The 21,441-nt window shown below is 40.4% G+C and overlaps 1 protein-coding gene across 1 annotated transcript in view; it reads right to left on the bottom strand.

Moving 5' to 3' along the window:
* Fhl1 (four and a half LIM domains 1) overlaps positions 1-21,431 on the bottom strand; it is a 56,760-nt gene extending 35,329 nt beyond the window's left edge. The window contains exons 1-2 of the mRNA XM_004643153.2: positions 21,335-21,431; positions 2,047-2,119 (exon numbers count right to left, since the gene is read on the bottom strand). The gene's annotated coding sequence lies outside the window, so the exon portion shown is untranslated. The remainder of the gene's footprint in view (positions 1-2,046; positions 2,120-21,334) is intronic.
* Positions 21,432-21,441: the final 10 nt, after the last annotated feature.

Here is a 21,441-nt window from a genome sequence, read left to right as displayed (position 1 = left end):
TGACATAATGAGCTCAAGGGCAACCTAAACTACACAGTGAGACCTTGTCTCAAAAAAGGAAAAACAACAAAAAAAAAAGTAGAGTATAAGGTGAACAGTTAGCATCTGCTTTCCTTTGGGCCCTGGGCACAGCTGTATCCCCAACGTACTTTACTATTTGTACATGCTTATGTGGAGGTGGCATAAATCACTGGCTCAAAGAGCAGAGTAGAGATGGGGACTTTGAATTGATCTAGTTAACACTGGGAAGTGTCATTTTTTTAAAAAGCAAAGTCAGTTTGTTCATCTGCTAAGAAAAAAATAATCTAGGGATACCCTACACTTGAATATCATACCCAAAATATTATTCTTTTTGTTTTGCATACTACTGCATTCCTGGAGTGACGCACAGTCGGGTAGAAGGAATGGAAGAAACACAATATGCCACTGCATAATCCTATGTATTTCTGTCACACTGAAACAACTTGAGAGATCCCTTTTAACTGACTCACTTGAGAAGTTCACTGCTCTCGAAGAAAACTTAAACGCCACAAAATCTGGGTCCGAGTTCAGATATCATTAGGGTGTCCTTGGTATTTGAAAACCACTTCAAATATGAGTTTGAAAATTTCAACGCACCCAGTTAAAGAACCCAGCCTTCTGCGCATAGTTCCTATGGAGGTTCTCCACTGACAAAGCATTGCAAAACTGCAGCTTGGTGCTGAGCTCCTAGGGCGGACAGCGCCTGAGGACTGCCAGCTTCCAACTAGCGGGCATTTCCAACTAAGCTGGCAGGAGGACATTTTACTTAAATAATCTACTGTGTTTCTGTGGGAAAGTAAAAATAAGAGCTGTAAAAATGCACAGGGCTAAAAGCTTTGCTCTTTAGGCAGGACACGGTAGGGTACCGCAGAGGAGGGTGACAGAGTCACAGCCTCCTACTTGAGCCAAAGTAGTTGTGCTTTGATTTGTTTCACTGAGGTTAGATCTATGATCTTTTGAAGAAAAGTTTTGACACTGTTTTTAAAGTTTAGAAATAACTGTGGGAAGGAAAGGCTAGCTCGGAGTGAAAGCTATGGGAAGGTTCAGGGCGAGCACGCAGTTGCCCTGAGCTGCGGAAGCTTTTATCATCAGCATATTCAAATGAGCCTGGCTTTTGTTTTGGAGTGATTCCACCTAGCACCATACTTGCGGAAAAGGAGAAAATTCAGATTAAATATTTCTAAAACTTTGTCCCATGATTTTTACTCTTTGAAGTTTAAAATATTTATGTGCATGAACAGGTATCATGCCTAATTTGAAAATCTAAAAATCCACAGTGCTCCAAAATGTGAAGCTTTTTCAGGACATAATGCCACTAAGAGAAAATTCCACAGCTGATCTTAGGTGACAGTGGGTCACCAGGAAAACTCAGGTGCCTGGTCGGTGAAATAAAAGCTCTAGACAGTCTGGCTGCTTGCACTGATGCAGCAGAGCTGCTCTGAACTGGAGGGCAATGTTTTTAAATGTGCTGGCACATACTAATGTGACTCTAAAGAAACTCTTTGAAACTCCTATCACTGTATTTTACAGTGACAACTGGATATCTGTGCGTATTCTACCCAGAGCAGAGAGATTCCTGCTGTTTGGTCTGGCCCACACAGCATCTCTGGGCAGCAGGAGTCTCCTTCTCAGTCCCAGGATCTGCTCCATGCAGCTTTCCTGCTCCCTACTGTTCATGCTGTGAAATGAACAGGTCTTTATTTTCAATCAAACCTCCTAATGGGTCTGCTGTGTGTGGCAGATTCAGTTTTCCTGCCCCCAGGTTCAAAGTAAATGAGGTTTTCCCTTGTAAAGTCATTCCCAACAGGGCTAATATTTAGGGGAAGCAGTGATATTGGTGGGGTCAATTAAAATAAGAATAAATGAAGAGTCTCATCAGCTGAGCTCACTGGGGCAAGCAGCCATCAAATAAAACCCTTTAAAACCTCCTGCATAAAGCTCAAATAAATGCTGCCCCTCACACTACAAATTGGAAGGACAGAGATCAGCACAGCGTAAGACTGTTGGGGCAATAGTAAAACTTACCTCACACTGGACGCGTGGGGCGCTGGATGTATTCGGTAAGGGCTGGATATAGCTGAGAACAGCTTCCAATTGCCTAAGTTAGGAAAAAAATGAGAGTCGAGAGTCAAAGTTGCCTTTTTAGAAGAAAAGTCATAAATTCTAAAAAAAAAAAAAAAGTCAACTTTCTTTGAAATGGCTCATGGTAACACATTCTACTTTATTTACAACCCTTAGAGTTAACAGAAAACTGCCAAGATATCCTGCATATGTCTCCAAATGTCTGTTTATCATATAACATTAGCACTGGCAGTGGATCTGGCGCCCTCATTATCAAGCTGTATTAGCTCAAACACTCAGCATTGTTAGGGGAGTGAGCTCATGGCCTATTTCAGTTTTAAATTAACATTTGGCAATCACCCGGGTAATCAAAACAAATGACTCAGTCGTTTAGAATAGATTTATTAGTTGAGCTTTTTTTCCTCTTTTAACATCTTTAGAATATTTTGCCACGGGAGGGCTCAGATCCAGCTAGAATGTAGAACACAAGTCACCAGAGGAATATTTAGAGGTGTTGCCATGGCAATGAGGTGCCGCGTGACCACTGAAGTTATCTCCAATCAACAACAGGATTAGGATGCAGGCAAGTGAGGGGCTCATCCCAGTGTGGTTGGCTGCACAGCGCTAGGACACAGGTGTGCCCTGTGCTCCTCCCAGCCCTGACACCATCTGCGACAACGTGCTGCGACAATGTGCTGCTGTCTCCAGGCCCACGTCCCCATGGGCCCATACGCACCACCGCCCCATCCCACCTGAGGAAGAGACAGCTCCCCCTTTGCTTTTTCATTGCCCTGCCCCCCCCAAACAGTGCCTGGTGAGCAGGAGACTCTCAAGAAGTACTGATGGAAACAGGCCAAACAGAAACTGGGGATTATAATCAGGCTTGAAATTCCCCCCTCCACCAACCCTTTCCAGACTGTCCACCAAACAGGCAGTGGCTACAGATTTAAGAATTATTAAGGAACTGGACAATAAAGAGCTGGACCCATTATTTAAATAGGCTAACGGACTCATCTGTTCTAAGAAATCTAAATGACAGCTGTCACAGTTGAGGACAATTCTCAACTCAAAATGGACAAAAGTGTTGACTACTGGGACAGGGCTCTTGACAGTCAGTGGAAACCAAATCTGTGGTGCTAGCATTCAGAAACTAAAGTGACTGAATTCAAAGGAACACCTTCAACTCCTCTTCCCACTGATGCTTAGTAGGGGCAATATTTTCATGCTCCATCATATAAATACATATTATACATTTTATGGTATATAATATAAATACGGATTATATATTTCATGGTATATCTTGGCTGTCCTACAGCCAAGACTTTTAAGCTTTTTGGTCATGGAAACAAATCTCTCTCTCTCTCTCTCTCTCTCTCTCTCTCTCTCTCTCTCTAACTCAGCATGGTAACATATACAAAAAACCTGTTCCTTCTCATCTCCTGCCACCCACGCCCCACTCATATGGAACTCACTCTTTCTAGAAAGTGCCACACCCTTCCACACAGCTCCAGCAGGGTGGCAGCCTGGCACAGCTGCTGAAACAGCCAGGCTACTGGAGTCAGTCCATCTGGGTTAAAATACTAGCTCCACCTCCTAGTACTTGCCCAAACCCTCTGAGCCTTACAATGGCAACTTACCTCACAAAGAGGTTATTGCATGTAAGACTTTCACTGAGTACTACAGACATAATTATCACTAACAGGTTAGCAGGAAATGTCACAATGCTATCAAATCTGTATAATAAATACCCATACTGCCGCAAACACTTGGCATCAAACATACTTCTTAGATTCAACCTCATTTGAACTTCCAACCTGAATCCCTCGCACTCCGGTCTTAATATCCTATTTCATTTTACTCACCCTTCTGGAATTGATTTTTCCTGGAGATGGACACAATTCATACTGGCTTCTACTTGACAGAATCTGGGCCTCTACTTAAAGAGACAGAACAGCTTCCTTCCTAAGATCTCAGTCCAGCCAATGCTCTCCCTGCCTTCTCTGTTTTGCCCCTGTAAATTCTGGTGTGGAGGGCTATAACTGGGGAAGGGACAGGGCAATTATCTTTTAGTAACCAAAGCAGTTCCCTATCCTTTTCAGAGGACATCCTTGCATTTCATGTTCCTTGACATCCTCCAGGGGGCAGAAGAGGAAGGTAGAAGAAGCAAAGCTCTCACACTGGGTCCCACTCCCGGCCTCAGTGAGTAGCATTCCATTCCATACTTCATGGGTTCCCCAACAAGAATGAGTCTACAGGGTCTGGGATATAGCTCAGTGGCACAGAGCCTGCCTGGCAACCTCAAGGGCCTGAGTTCGATTCCCAGTGCCTCAGAATCAGCCTACAAAGGAGAAAAACCTACAGTGAGATACGACTTGAATTTGTGCCTCCTTTTCTCTTTGTTGTCTGTAGGAGTGTAACACTACTTGGAGCTCTGAGGATGAAGACACTCTTAGTGGTTATATTTGTATCTACTTTTCAATCTTTCAAATACAAATACAAATACAAATTGTGTTGGCAATATTGTACAAGTCACAGAATAAAAACAGAGCAGCAGTCAAATGCACTGGGTAAAATGTGATGACAAAAAGTAATCCAAAATAAAACCTAAACACTTCACGGTCAGTCATGCTTTAAAATACATCATGTTAATCTTATCCCACCCTGACAGAATTTTTTTTTTAACTTACAAGAATGTTTTAATGATAAAAATATACATGTTTTAAAGATAAAAGTACAAATATCACATTGCTTGGTACACAATAAATTACAATTTTGATTAGCATTACCATTAAACCTCAATGTATTTGAAGCTTAGTATGTTTATCTTTTATGTTGCATTTATTTTTTTTGTGGAACTGGGGATTGAACTCAGGCCCTTGCACTTGCCAGGCAAGCACTTATTCTGCTGAGCTATTCCCCTGGCCCTATGTTGCATTCTTGATCAGTCTTTATATTACCTACATTACTTACTTTTGTAGTATTCTTACATTATTATGAGAAATTGTACTAGAATTTTGAACTTCGATTTTCATTGTATTTTACATATTCTCTTATTGCATTGTTATTTTGCTTTAGCTTCCATTTTCTTTTCCCTTTAAGGTTATCTGTCAGAAACTACTATTACTTTGTTTGTATATGTGCGGGGAATGTCCTGAATATTATACTTACTTTATTAACTAACTCTCCACGGTTATTGGTCCTGTGCCTGCTTTATGTACTTTTTTAAATTTGGAGTTCAGAGTATACAATCTAGCTATTAAATACCCAACAGAATTAATAAGTTCAATTAGACAAACCATTTATATTATTCCTGACCAGGCCACAATATTTTTAGTGATATTTAATACATACCACCATTTTCCTTCAGGTTTAACAAAAGTATTCTGGTCAAAGACATTGATGACCATATCGGTACTTGAAACCAAACTTAAAAGATCCCCAAATCACCGATCAATGGGGTGAATTATGTGGAAAAATAAAATCCAGAGACAACAGCTGTTTGAGCGAAATTAAAAGACCAGTTGAATCAATCAAAATGGATGATCCCCAGGGATTCATTGTCTCCTCTAGATTCTTTGAATGTGATTGCCATAGCAACCGTTCCCTAATCTGTCCTTCAGAATATTCTCTCCCCCCTAAGAAATCAAAGAGTGGGTAACCCTCAAATATCTTCTTAATTGGGTATACTTGTGGTGGCAACGGGCAGCACAGACTTCTCTTTTACCCTACTTTTATTCATTTACCTACTTGGGCTCCTATGGGAGTCAAAACCACCACTATACACACCATTAAACTGCATTTTCAGTGTTATAAAATGCAATGATAAATACAGCTGAGACGGCCACTGGCTCATTTCCTTTAGCAGAACAACTTATAAATTGGCTCTCACTCAGCAAAATAATTTATTTCAAATAAACAGTTCAAAAGAAACACCTCATTTTTAGTAATTCTAATGTAATTAAATTAATGATCTGCCATATAACCAAATCATTAATGATGTTAATGTAATTAAATAAACAAAAGCTAAAAAGATGGAGCTAGAGTTGTAGCTGAGCGGTTAAGCACTTGCCTAGCACACAGAAACCCTTTGGTTTAAGCCTCAGCACTACACACACACGCACAAAGAAGGATACTGCCAGTTTAAAAAATATAATAAATTCCAATTTTGTGTCCTTATAGTAGGATTTGGTATGGAAAGTAGCTGGTACTGTACTTTATTCTCTGGAAAATAATTTATTTCCATGTAAGTCTACATTTATTTCATATGGTATGATCACTATATTCTTCACAGTTTGAAGAAGTAGTTTTCATCCTTATTCAGTTTGGGAAAAGATAAACTATATTTTTAAAAGGTGTCTACTACATTACTGTACTACAACATTTAAAGTTGTAATTAGCCCAGAATTTGCAGACTTGGGCAGTTCCTTCAGAGTCCCAAAAGTGTCCTGATTTACCAGAATTACAGTAACAAACCATTTTTAACTTAGTACTAGGGCATATGTAACCTTTAAAAACACTGAATCTGCTCTCTGGGTTTTCAAACTAGTATCCTTAGCGGATGTAGCCTGACCTATAAACCAACCAGAAGGTGGAAGAGTGAGTCGGGCCTCCCGCTATGTCCCAAGTAAACACCAAGGTCTTCCCACAGGCCACTTCTGGAGGGAAATTTAAATAATTTTTGGGGAAGGATGTCTGACAGTGTACCTCAGTGGTAGAATGTGCCTAGCATGCACAGGCCTTGGATTCCATCCCCAGCACCACAAAAAAAAAATTTAAGAAAAGACTATTTTGGTCTTTCAGGGAGAATAATATATATGCTTATTTCTTGACAGGTATAGTGAAACCTGAAAACTAAAATTGTCAGGCATGAGGAACAAAGTAAAAAACAAGTCAGACAGCAAAATCATTAAGAAAAATAGTGGCAAATATTTGCAAAAGTCAAAAGGTAAAACCTTGAAATTCTTGTCCTTTGCCCTAATGTTCAATATTTTTGTTTTGCTTTAGAAGTAAGGAGATGGATGTCTTTTCAGTGACTATCATAGCAGCTCCCAAATAAAACAAATAATAAAAATTAATTTAACTGAGAAGCTTGAATTAGTCATTGCCAAGTTTACAACTTTCCCACAATTCCAAGCATTCCTTTGTTAAGAAAAACCACATTTTTCCCTGACATGATGACCCAGAGGACCTTGTTAGGTGATGATAATTCTGTTTATATAACTCGCTGTGGACTGCTGCCCAAACCAGAACTACATCAAAGCAATGACACAGAACTGATACAGATCCAGCGCTGGAGATATAGCTCAGTAGCATAAGCGCATGCCTGGCAAGCACAAAGTTGTGAGTTCAATCCCTAGTACAAAAAAAAAAAAAATGATACAGATCCACAAGTGACAGTTTCGATAAGTGCATACAGACAAGCCCAGCCCTGCTAAAAGTTTGAGAGAAACTCCTGAACCGAAAACTAGGACCTGCCACCTCATGGTCCTCAGCAAACCCTGCCCATTTTTCCCCAAAAGAGCTTTCATGGTTTTTCTACCTCATGATTGCATTTCTACAGTCCCAGTGTAGCCCCGTGATTCTCAAAACTGGTGCAGCAGGAGACCTGTGGCAATAACGGATGTCTACGTGTCTGCTACGGTTTGAATGCAAGCCCTACAAAACTTAGGTGTTGAAACTTACTGGGTTTTTTTTTTTTTTTTTTTTTTTTTCCGGTACCGGGAATTGAACTCAGGATTTTGTACTTGCCAGGCAAGCGCTTATTCTATTGAGCTATCTCCCCAGCCCAAAACTTATTGCTTGACATGTTGTATTTAGAGGAGCTTTTTAAGAGGCGATTAGGCCATGAAGGTCCCTCCTTCACGAACAGGATTAAGGCCCTTACAGAAGAGGCTTCACTCAACATTTAGCCCTCTTGCCTTTCGACCTTGTTACCACATGTAGTCTCTTTCCCACTTAGCACATCTTCCCAGTAATGAATTTGAGCCTGGCCAGACTTCCCAAGTACCTTGATCTTGGATTTCTGGCCTGCAGAACTGTAAGAAATAAATTTCTGGTGTTTATAAATCGCCTAGTGTGGAGGCATTCTGTTATAGCAACACAGACTAATGCCCTAACTCCAATGAAGTTTCCACAAATTAATCTCATAATTCAGAGCCCAAATTGAGAACCAGTGCCCCAAATTCCTACAGCTCGTAGTTGTCAAACTTTAGTGGGCTTTAGGTCTCCTGAGGGAAGGGGCATCGTTTTAAAACTGAAGAGTCTTGGGCTCTGTCCCTAGCATTTGTGACTCACCAGGTCTGGACTCGTACATTTGCATTTCTAACAAGTTCACAGGTTATACACATGCTGCTGATCCAGAGCTCCACGCTGAGAAACACTGACCTATACATAATCACAATTAGTATAATTCTGTAGTATAAATATATGTTTCCATATCCATATAAAGGTAATTATTACATGGATAGGTTGAGTATCCCTTACCTGAAATCTTAGGACCAGAAATGATTCAGATTGAGAATTTTTTTTCAGATTTTGCAATATTCACATAGACTTACCATTTGAGAACCCATGATCTGAAAATCCAAGCTCTTGAGCACTCAGGAATGTTTAACCTGTACAACTCACTTGACAAAAGATAATGTGCCACATTTTGGAATCTCTCCCACCTGTGTTTATGAGCCAATTCATACATGCTCTTAGAAACCATCCAATGCCCTTCAACCAACCGAAACCATGAGTAGGGAAGAGTAGGGGAATGATTTGCCCAGAGGATCTATTAGGCAGAACACCAGCTAGGATTCAAAATTCCTGCCTGTCCCTGCTCCCTACCCCACCCAGTTCAATACTCTTTCCACCACACCCCTAACTTGTCTGTACTGGCTTCTCCCATTACAATGGACGTTCCTCGTTTAAAAAGATCCCTCTTGATATTTTCCACAGCATCTGGCTTGCCAGTACAGCACCTTGCACAGTAGAGTAAGCACTTGATAAACACTTGTTGATTTTTGTTTTACGAAGCGCTCTGCCACATCTTCATCAAAGGCCGAGTCTGGCACCCTACGAACTGTTTCCTTACACTACAGAAAGTGGCCCAATTAGCCAGAGTAAATTCTTCACATGAGTATATATCCTGTCATTATCTGCTATAGGAAAAATAACAAAATAAACCAATAAAGAAAAATGTACACAAGTTTAAAAGAGGCTAGGTAAATCCCACAGTAGTTTACAATTCAGTTTCAAGTTGTATGCCAGAAAACCGTTCTGAAGCATCGAAGTTCCCATTTTATACCAAATAAAGCACTACAGCAGTTCAAAAAAAAAAAACTGAGTGGTAAAAATTATCAAGTGTATTGTTGTGGCAGTTTGAATACTTTAGCCAAATTGTCATCATGCTGAGACCCTCCTTTCTCTTTTAACAGAGTACTTAAAAAATAACTGGACTAAGACTAAAGAGGAAACAAAAGGGGAGACTAAGAGGAGCCAAAGGATGCTAAGAAATAGGCAAGCAAGCACCAAAAGCAAAAGGAAGCTGTCACACACATGCCCCAAAGCTCCCTCTAGAGCCACAGCTACCACCACGGATACAAAATGTGCAAAGAGAACATGTACCAGCCATACAGTAGTGTTTCGGCCTGAAGCAATTTCACACTGACCTGGGCACTGGCTCAGAAAGCTTGCATATGCTCACCAAGCGACACTATTACTGATGACACCACAAACGCAAGGATCAAAATGGGGCTCACTGGATGGAAGGGCAGGGAACTGGCCCAGTCTCGGACTCGAACCCTGGATGGCACGATGTACCAGTGGGTGGAAAATGGACCAGCTGTGGCAGACAAGCAAGGCTCCAACCTAGCACTCGCATGGACCCAACTACGGCTTACTGTGCATTTAGGCACATGATTTGGCACAACTTCCAGCTTCGTGGGATCTTGTATCTTCTCTTTGCAGGGGACCAAGTCACAAGTTACATCACTCAAGATGAAGAATTTAACTTATTTTCCACATACTAAACAACCAACACTAGACTTTAATTTTTGAGATAGTAACAAGATGTATGTCATATTTTGTTTCTCTGAAACCCAAATGTATAAAGGGTCATTTTTATTTAGCAGCCTATTTTTGAGCAGTTTTAGGTTTACAGAAAAACTGAGTGGAAAGTATTGTTTCCATATACCTTCCCAAAACCGTCCTTGTAATTTGCTGTCATTAATGCCTTGCATTGATGTGGTCTGCCTGCCCCAAATGATGGGCCAATATTAATATGTTATTATGAGCAAAAGTCCTACTTTGCATTAAACTTCATCCTTGTAGCATACATTTTCTGGCTTTTATAAATATTGAAGGAGTTTTTAATATCTATTTAGAGTCTGAGGAACTATAAGTTCCCTTACCTTATGACCATTTTGATGGCTTTATTTTTATCAGAGAAAGTTTCATAGGAATTACAATATAATTAATTTTTAATGATTTATGGTTTCAAGATTGTCGTATCACAGCCCAAAAAATAAATTCAACTTTGACTATCTGAATATCCCTTCACAACTGCCCAACATTCAGCATAGCTCCCAACTTGAAGAGAGTTATAGGTAAGTGGGTCACCAAATGCAAAATAAGCAATACAGCTCCCAAGAGGTTCTCCAACATGTTGGAATTAGTTTGCTGTCTATTTAGTCTGGAGTGTTTATGACAGTTGGCTTTGTCCTGACACACCAGAACAATGCAAGCAAAGTAGTATCAGGAGATAGGAAAGACACAGATTAAGAAAATCAGCGAAGGAAAAGAGAGAGAGGGCTTGTAATGGCAGGAATCAGGAATGACAGAAGGACACTCTACATGCAGGCCAAAGCAATAGCCGTTGAACAGAGACAACAAGAAATTTTTTGACATCTGAATGTTTCTGAGGAAACAAGAGAGAACAGGACAAATTACATCCTAGTATGGTACTTCTTAAACTGTCCAACTGAGTATGTTGCTATGAAAGAGTACCTGGCATACTAGAAGCTTGCTCTGCACATAAGTTTGTAAAGATGGTAAACTTTCTATGCACAGAAAATGCCCTCGGAGGCCTGATTCAAATCTTTTAGAGGGCTCAAAGGATAGTGTTATTACTATAAAATGATTGTGTGAGTGTGAAGCTGCAAGTATCATGTTAACATTTTAGTCAATAATGGATTATGTATATGAGTGGGCCCACAAGATTATAATGGAGCTGCAAAATTCCATTTGCCTGTATTTTTCTACCTTTTCTGTTTAGATGCATAACTATGTTACAACTGCCTTCAGTACTCTGTACAATGAAGTCCTGCACAGGACTACAGGAGATACAGGTGTATCCCAGGAGCCTACAGTAAATAGAGGTAGTAGGCTATGCCACCCATGTTTCTGGAAGTACACTGATATTTGTTCAATGACAAAATCACATAACCCATTTATCAGAAAATATATCCATCTTCTTTAAACGCATGACTAAATACAAATGTAAATCCCTTACTCTCTTTTCTTTCATTTTTTTTTTACTTTACAAATAGGCGAAGCAAATTAAAATTATTTTATTTTTTTCTGCTCTTCCAGGATTTAACATTTCACTGACCCTATTTAAGAACATATACTGCTCTTTTGTTTATCAGAATTCTTTCTGTTTTCGATGTAATTTTCCTTTGATCCAAGTATGCAATGAGACCATTTGCTAAGTAATTTACTTTCAGGCAATGAGAAGAAGATTCTAGAAAATCAATACCTCGAATTACTCTGTAACACTGTTTTACCTTAAATGCATAGAACGGACACAAATCTGATTGTTGTTGTATACAGAATGCACAAGGTTTTAAAGCTAATTTGGAATGTGGCTTTCATGGAAAAGCGGATCAGAGACTGCTTAGAAAGGGGACAAAGAAAGAGCGTACTACAAAATGGGCATGGTGAAATCTGCGGGGATGAAAACTGCGTCTCGCAACTACGGCTCCAGTTGCCAAGACTTACCAGATGCAGCTTCTAGGGGACGCAGTTTGCTGTACATAAACGGTCAACAAAGTCCATGCATTAGAAGTAGTTCTAGCAAAGTTCAACTGCTCCATTTATGGATGTAAATATAAACTTTCAACTTCCTTCTATTAGTTTGGCTGCTTATTTCTGTCTTCGCTGTGATTAGGTGTGCTTGTAACACTGGAAAATTCCTCCCCAGTTGTTTGAGAAGCATAGCTTCTTGCTGCCCAAGACGGAATGAATGGGCTGAGGGTTTGAAAACTTCTATCAATCCTGGCATCTGCAGGTGCAGAATGTTTGACAAGCAGTTGAAAAGGCTTCTTTAGTTTCTAGAAGTTATCTTACTGAGGAACTTATTTTATCATTCATTATAGGTATCACAAACTATACTTACAAAGTAGTTCTTAAAAAGTATTGAAAAAACACGGATTTTGTTAATTCTCTCAATCCACTACTGTTTACTTATACAAAATATGTATTATAACTTGCACATCTGCCTGTGTGTGTGTGTGTGTGTGTGTGTGTGATCCTTAATGCCTACAAAATCAGGAGGGGAGACACATTACTTCAACCCCCTGACCACACCAAAGTGCAGATTACTGATTATACTTACAGGCAGCTAACAATCAGCTTTACAAATGAAAATGGTACATAAAACTACGTTTCACAAATCAAACTGGAAAAAACCAACCCTTAAAGCTCTTAGTACATCACACATTTCAAATCTGGCAGGAATCAAGCAGAGCTGTTAACACATTCTAAAACTGCAAGTGAGTGACAAGACTTGTTAAGTCATGAGGTAAAAAGAGCTGTTTTGTAACAACCTCATCAAAACAACTTTATTAATAAAATCTCTAAATTTCCAGATACTATTGCTTTAGTAAAGAAAATCTAAAACATTGTGGATGTTACAAATTATGTTGATTACAGCATCTACGGTACATTCTACGTTTGAAATATGTGTAACATTTTGTGTGAGTAAATAAAGTATAAATTCTACGAGCAGTAAAGCACCGATGGGAGAAAATTACCTTGATTGCTCTTTTCTCTGGGATTCTCTGAATTAAAAACATAGCCCACTTGTATCGCCTCTATTTGGATTTTATTTCTATAGTAGTTCAAAAATAAATAATTATACCAATAATTATACCAATCAAGTCCAGAGGAAAAATTCATTTTCAGAAGAGAAATACAGTCTACTGTAGGAAGCTAGGAAAAGATGGCCACTTATGATAATGCATGCATTCATTAGCAGGAAAGAATGATGAGCAGGCGCAAATACTACTGAAAAACGCATCCCTAAGAAAGAGTCCATTTTTCCTATTCATTCATTATTAAAACACTGGCAATGTGTGCCTATATTCACTAATTCGTGTAGCTCTGGCATTTTCTAAGACCCTGGGCATAAAGAAGAAATACTATAATTCTGTACTCAGATGTAAGTGCATGCGTAGCCTATACAACTCTGTGTATTTTAACTTGTCCTCTCAGTGCTACTTCTGTGTAGAAGGACACCAGCTCTTCTTCCTCAGTACTTGCCCTGTAGATCAGCTCCCCAGTACATCCAAAGCTGAGAACCAGCCCTGACTGAATCCAGATGGAGGAACTGGAACATATAAGCAAGGGCAGCAAAGGGAAAGAAGCAGATAAAGGTGCCCAGTGGATCTGGGCACTCCAAGAGCCTGGAAAGCAGAAAGTGGGCTGGCAGATGGTCCGGAAAAGAAGCACCCTGGGCCGGGGAGATGGCTCAGTGGAATAAGCGCTTCCCTAAGAAGCACCCTGAGAGTAAAACAGATACTGGCAAAGGAAGCCACAGAGAGGGACGCTACAGAAAGAAATGAAGAGTGACAGGAGAAAAAAGAGAAGAAAAGCAAAGGAACTCCTTTTGTCTTAAGACCTAATATCTGTGTGTGCTTCTATTTTAATGACAGACCTGCCTGCATTTGCTATAATTTAACTTTTGACCTAGGTTTACAAACAAATGTGATCTTTAAAATGTCATTCCTATAATTTCAACAGACATCTCATTTCATAGAAGAAAATCTATTTTTCACGGAGCAATTGCTCTAATTGTGACCTTCCAGGCTATCATGTCTAAAATCCTTCAAGTCAATTTTTGTTCTTGTATTGAGAGTCATACTTGATGTGCTTTGGTACTTGCCTGATAGGCCAGGGGAAATTAAATTGAGGGCTAGACGCATATGAGAGGTATTCTATTGCTAATATTTAATTTAACTCAGCAAGTAATATGAAAAATTCCCATGCTGCCTGCAAATATTTTGATCATCTTCCAAAATTAAGAAATACTTGGCCTTGGGGTAACCTTTGAATAGCTAATATATTTCCACCCCAAAAGTTGGAAATAGACCACCAAAACATTCTAGAGTGGGAAGTCTTTAATTTAGGCAACACAAATCTACCTATGTATGAAAAAGACCTAAAAATGCAAACTGGAAAATAATCCAAATTGGAACTCTGATGTTCACATATTGCATGACCTTGGATCAACTGCTTGATCTCACTGAGTCCCATGTTTCGTCATCTATACAATGAAAGGAAGGCTAGCTAGTGATAGCCTCATCTACTACTGAAATTCTTTCAGTAAGTTGGAGGAGGAGACACTTGAAGGAGCCATTATTTTCTTAGATAGCTGACACGAGGAAGCGCTAACTGTTCTCTAACTCCAAGGCGGAGTTCCCACTTCACTCGTATTATGCTCATAACTGTGTAATGAATATTTTTTGGTATTTTTCAAAACACTTACTAATACATTTACAAGTGGGAGATTGTGCAGTGACTCTACCATTAACATTTACTGCATTTTTAAAGACATACAAAATACTGTCACTAATTTCTATGCCTAATCTTTATTTTCTTCTTGAGGCTTTTCTCTACTTTCCACATTCTCCCACAATGATAAGCACTACTTTTTCTTATCATTGAAGAAGTGGGTATTCAAAAAGGATTATGCTTTCTTATAAATTTGCCCACATCTCTGGAGTCTACTGTAAAATCAGTGGGGTAAGACTCAGGGATAGGTCCGAGGTAGAGCACTTGCCTAGCATGTATGAGGCTGTGGATTCAATCCTCAGCAACACAAAAAATAAAAGTTAAATAAAATCATTGGGGCGGGGGACAAAAATCAAGCAGCAACATCATGCCTATCTCCACAAAGTGGTTGCCAATCTGTAACTATGGCTCACAGTTCTATGTGGAAATCAAAACATGCATTTTATCTAAATAACAGTTCTTTTTTCCAGCATCCTGGCCCTTGAGAATCATGGTTAAAATTCCTTTCCAATTTAAAGTAAATGAAACACGAGGTCTTTTTTTCTGCCCACACACACAAAAATTGCTTTCCAGACAAAATATGATTGTTATTGGGCTGGTTTTTAAAATAAAAAAAATTCTGTCCTAAAATGAAACACATCAAAAGTTAACAATATTTAGTTGTCAAAACAAAACACTCCCATATGGAAAAGAAAAGTACAAATTTGATGATGTTTATTATAAAAACAACATCAACAACACACAAATGTTTAAATTGTGTAAAAAGAAGACAAACTCAAATGTTGTCATTATGGAGTTCTACATGACAGTGTTAAAGAAGTCTGGGGTGATCTGCCGAGAGGATATAAACAGAGGTGACCTCTAGGTTTATGGCTCTAGAACACTGCCTGAAAAATTCAGGTAAGAAGAAAACTGGAGTAGGGGCTGGGGAGATGACTCAGTAGAATAAGTGCTTCCGTGGCAAGCGCAAGGGCCTGAGTTCAATCCCCAGTTCCACAAAAAAAAGAAAAGAAAACCCAATTCTCCAAAATGATAATAACTATCATTTTCAGTAGACCTCCAGAACAACTTCTTTGTTGAATTCAGTTCTCGTCAGCTGAGTAAAGTTCAAAAATTCCCCTCTGTTCTCTACCTGAATACGGCAAAATCCACTGTGCGCTAAGTTACCTCTGAAATTACTTCTACTCAGGACTCTACTCCGTCCACCCGGCTTCTCAACTGATAGCAAGCAACAAGGACAATAGCTTAGTCATGGGATGCCACTTCAGACCCCGGTGCTATGACTTATAAACTGCACAGTCCAAGCAAGCCGCTTCACTAAACTCTCTCACACTCATCTGCAGAATGTGCACCCTAACTATTTTGCAGAGCTGCTATGAATATCAATTTAAATAATGGGTGCAAATTTAACTAATGTACTTCTGGGAGCGTAGTGGGTATTCAGTTTGTGTTGGCTCCCCCTTTGCTCCTATCCACTGACACTCCAAGCCATGACCAAATTAAACACCCATGGTTTTAATTACTCTCAAGCAAGCTGAATGGTATATGGGACACGCAGTAATTTTCATCGTGTTAAGTAAGATTTTGAATGGTGCATTCCTCAAGGGAAACAGTACAAAGTTGTGCTCAAAACCATGAACTTCAGAGGAATAAGATGATTTTTATTTTTTTACCAGGGATTGAACTCTGGCCCTTGTGCTTGCCACGGAAGCACTTATTCCACTGAGCCATCTTCCCGGCCGGGAATAAGATGATCTTAATTTTGATTTCTCCTTCCAACCACGACAGCTATGAGACCTAGGGTAAGTGAAGTACCTCTCTAAGCTTTGTTCCTTGATTATAAAATGAAGAATATATAATATATACAAGTGCCTAACATTACAATCAATGGTAGCTGCTAATTATTCTAATTGTTTAGGTTGCTGTGCAAGAACTGGTCCTTTTAAGATTACTCAAGTGAGCTCAGCCAACTATTCAGTGACATGCTCTACTCTTTTAGAGTTTACATTTTACAGCATTTTGTAGAGGAAATTGTAGTACTGACATTATTGACAGTTTAGGTTGCCCTGTAAATTACAGAATATTTACGCAGCATCCCGGGCCGCTATACCAGATAAGAGCAAGTGCATTTGGCAAAGCATCTGGACACTATCCAATAACCCATGTGGCAAAGTCCTCCTGGCTGAAAGTCATTGGTCTAATACAATCCACAAAAACAGACATTCGCTAAGATCTCAGGCCAGCCTTCCAGAAGGTCATGGGTTAATGGAGCGACTAGTTGGTACTATTTAGTCGTCTTGGCACCATCATCCAGTCACATCCATAGTTCGAAGTTGGTCACACAAAAATAATCTAGGAGCCCAATTTGCCATCAGAAGATGTTCTAAATTACACGGATGCTGGCCAGCCACTTCTCACTACTGTATAGAGTGACTTAGAGCTGAATCTGAGCATCAAGAAACATGCTATGTTTCTTTGTTTTACACAAAATTTAGCTTTACACAAAATTTATTGGTATACATTGAATCCATGTATAAAACTATCACATCTATCCCACAAATGCATACAATTATGTTTTTTGTTATTTTAGGGAAGGGTCTACAGAATGTTCAGGGTCTCACTACGAGATCGGACTCATAGTGATCCGCCTGTTTACAGCCTCCCAAGAGCTGGGATTACAGGCTTGTGCCACCACGTCCAGTCTCAATTGCCATCTTAGCGTGTCCCAGGGGCGGGGCCAGCACAGCAGGCCTGGGGATTGAACCCCTGGCCCCTGCACCTGCTTGCAGGTGCTTTAATCTGCTGAGCTATTTGGCCAGCCCTTATGTCTTGATTAATATTTTTAAAAGGATGAGACTACAGACTCTGATGAGTGATATACCATATTACATTATGAGGGATTGGTTGTAGGAAAATTCTGTGGATACAAAAGTCCACAAATGCTCAAGTACCTCAGATAAGAAGGCATATTATTTTTATATGACATACACATCTTTTTATATATTTAATTGACTTCCAAATCACTTATAATTGCTAATACAATGTCAATATTATGTACAGAGTTATTACACTGTATTGGAAAAAAAAGTTTGTAAATGCTCAGAAAAGATACAACTTTTCCCCAAATATTTTCAGTCCTTGGTTGGTAGAATCCAAGGACACAGAGTGGTGACTGTATAACCAAAAATGAAGAAGTATATCTTGGTTGGGAAGGTGAGGTCAAATTTATGCAGTGAATAAGTCACTGGAAGAAATTACTCCACTGTGCATGGTTGAAGCATGTACATAGTGACTATGGTACTGTTCAAAGATACCAGATAGCTCTTGATTATACACTACAGGTTCACTATTTTTCATTTTAATAACCACACTGCAAAGACAGGAATCATTTCTTACCCACTTTGTATCCCTGAACCCAGCAAAGAGCCTCCAACAGAGGATGTAATTCAGTAAATACATGTTGAATAAATAGTCATATACTCTGTTTAATGAAGTACTTTGCTGACAAAGAGAACCTTTCTCTGCTCTTGTCCAACAGGATCTGAAAGAAAAGATCTCTTAAGAGAAAATAATTACAATCTCCTTTTACCCCAAATCCAAACAACTGGGTAGTTCAATTAACCAAGAAAAAAACATGTAGGCAAAAGTTAGGGAAAGCAGCCAAAGAGATAAGACCTAAAGTTCAAGCAAGCAGGAACGTTTGTTCAACTCCCACTAGGCTATAAAAGCCAGTATTACTTGCACCAGAGGGGGAAAAGGGAGGGATGTAGACAAAAAGGGAACTAAGAGTGGAGAGTAGGAAAACAGGGAGCAGGACTCTCAGATTAGCTGCTGGGCCTTCAACAAAGGGCTATTTTCTAAATGGCCAAACTTTAGAGGTGAAGGTGCATTTCTCAAAAAGGCTTCATTTACAAATTATCTTTTGAATGACTATTGGAAAATAAAAACTTTAGGACTATTCAAAAAGATTAATTCATCATAACTTTTGTTAACTTTTGAAATGTCTTTGTCTTTTTTTTTCCTCTCCTGTCCCATACATAGAACAGGTTCTCAAAAAGTCTAGTAAAAGACATTCCTTTTACTTTGTGAGAAACTTAAGGGCCACCTCCCTCCAACATGCTGCTCTTTGTAAAAGATTTTACCTCTTTCAGCATTCTGTCCCTCAGAATAATAAGGCTCAGGTTGTATTGTAAAAGTATGTCATTTACCATTAAGTGTACACAGAAAACATACCACATAAATTTTAGATGTGGTACACATGGTCAGAGAAATAATTACATTTTCATCAATCTTCCAGACTCAAACTCTATTTCCACTTGAATATTTCCACTAAAAAAAGTCCTTATCTTATTCAAGTAATTCTTTAGCTTAACATATATTAAATTGGTTCCAATGCACTGATATTATACGAAGCAAATTCTACCCAGTTACATCTTACAGAATCTCTTAAAAGTTTACTTGACAATCTAGACTTGCTTGACAAAATAGTTTTCTTCTCCAAAAATTAAATATAGGAATGGAAGCCTAGAATTTCAAAAACCATCTATGGTTACAGAATCTATATAGTAGTCTTAGACCATGTACTTATAGTGAGATGGTTTGTACAAACCATGACCCAACTATCTGACCAATTTCCCATTGCATAAAGATTACATTTGCCCTTTAAAATGTTAAATATGCATTTTAAAGACAGAAAGTAAAGACTAGATTGGAACCTTATGGAACTAGAGTGGGAAAGTATTATAGCCCTACCACATTAAAGGCTGATGCCTATTTAATATGTTTTCTTCTTAAGCAAATATGAGTTTCTACAGGCAAAGCTACCATGAGAAGCCTTTTCTTTTTTCATTGTAAGGAATGGAATGGGTTTGTTTCTGGGGATGAGCTGAGATGCAAGGCTTTATAAAATTCCAAAGAACCAATCATTTAAAACTTGTGCTATTCTGCAAATGTTCACATTTTCAAAAGAACAACATAACATTTACAATAAAACTTCCTTAATCAAGATAACAAAAAATTGTTCCTGGTGTTCTGTAAGCTTGCCATACATTTGATAACCCAGAGAAGCATTACAAGCAATTACAAAATGATGGCTCCAATTAGGAAAACTGGATCCATTCCAAATTCAAATCAAAGGGAACTGAGATAGTCCCAGTGGAATAATTTAAATAAATAGTACAAGGGATTTCCAGCAAAGATATACGTTTATCCTAGTACCTCTTTTTAAAAACACACAAAGTGCCCCATATCCTAGTACCTCTTTTTAAAAACACACAAAGTGCCCCAACGGTGTATCTCTTACTCTTCAGGAATTTCCAAACCCAAACTTGGAATCCCATTAATAGACCTTGTTCTCTCATTTTCCCAAGGGGTCTGTCGAGTACAAGATTTTTATTGTAAAGAGCAATCAAAACAAACATGAGAAACTCAGAAAATAACACAGCCCACGCAATATTCAAATCTCTACCTAGTCCTGGAAGACTCAGAGGCCAGAGGACTAGAAGAGAGAAACTTCAAGAGCAGAAACCTGTCTCCTGGACGGACTCCAGTACAGAAGGCTGCACTCTGTCAGATTTCAAGCTTTTCGAGACAGAAAGATCACACTCTGCAATTTTGAAAACCCACCTTCTAAGGCTCACCCTGAGTGACAATTCTCTAGCCACACTTAGAGCAGAAATCCCTCACGCTCCCCACCCCCTGCTACCCTCTAGGAGAGCACAACCGCGGGAGGGGAGTCCTCATTCTCTCTGCACCCCGCCCCCACCCCCCACTCGTCGCACCACAGCCAGCATCCCCCTGAAGCAAACCGAGGAGAGCCCCTCACCTCCAGTCCCTCCCACCCCTGCCATCTCTGTGGACCTAACCAAGACAGGTCCCCTTCCTTCCCCCTTCCCCAATAGCCGCCATCCTCGATGAGAAGCCCAAGGGAGCCCCACACTTCCTCTACACCCGCTCCCCACAACCCCTCTAGCTACCTCTGAAAAAACCACTAGGTGTCCCCACCTCACCCCGCCCCCACTGCCCGCTATCCCTTGTGCAAAACCCAAAGCACTCCTTGACTCCCTCCCCTTCCCCACCGTCCCCCGCGGAGGGAAATGGAGAGACCCCACCTTACTCCCGCCCTCCCACTGCCGCCCCATTCCCTCCTCACCCTCCCAGCGGCGAAAGCCCTGGGGAGGCCGAGGCACGCACCCGAGGGATCTTCCCGTCCCTCGTCTCACACCCCGCTGGCTACAGCCTAGGGAGCCCCCGCCGCCGCGCAGGCGCCCAGGCCCGAGGCCGCAGGTACCCTGCTCTGTAGGTCCCAGCAGCCGGGCGGCGGAGACCTGAGCGGCGGTGGCGGCGGTGGCGGCGGCGGCGGCGGCGGCAGCGGCGGCGCGGCGGCGGCGGGGCAGGAGGGCAGCTGCTCCCCAGGACGCGGGCGGGAGGCACACAGGCAAGCACGCACGCACTCGCAGGGAGAAAGCGAGCTTACTGCCTGGGGATGCTCTCTCGCACAGAGGACCAGCGGTAGTGGCTGCTGCACCTAAGCCGAGCGCGGCGGCGGCTGCGGACTGAGACCCCGTGGCGGGGCGGTGGATG

The sequence above is a fragment of the Octodon degus genome, unplaced genomic scaffold (genome assembly GCF_000260255.1).
Source record: "Octodon degus isolate 3935 unplaced genomic scaffold, OctDeg1.0 scaffold00167, whole genome shotgun sequence".
In the NCBI taxonomy this organism is placed as follows: domain Eukaryota; kingdom Metazoa; phylum Chordata; class Mammalia; order Rodentia; family Octodontidae; genus Octodon; species Octodon degus.
The sequence above is the reverse complement of the archived record's forward strand: the minus strand, read 5'-3'. Positions and strand labels throughout refer to the sequence as shown.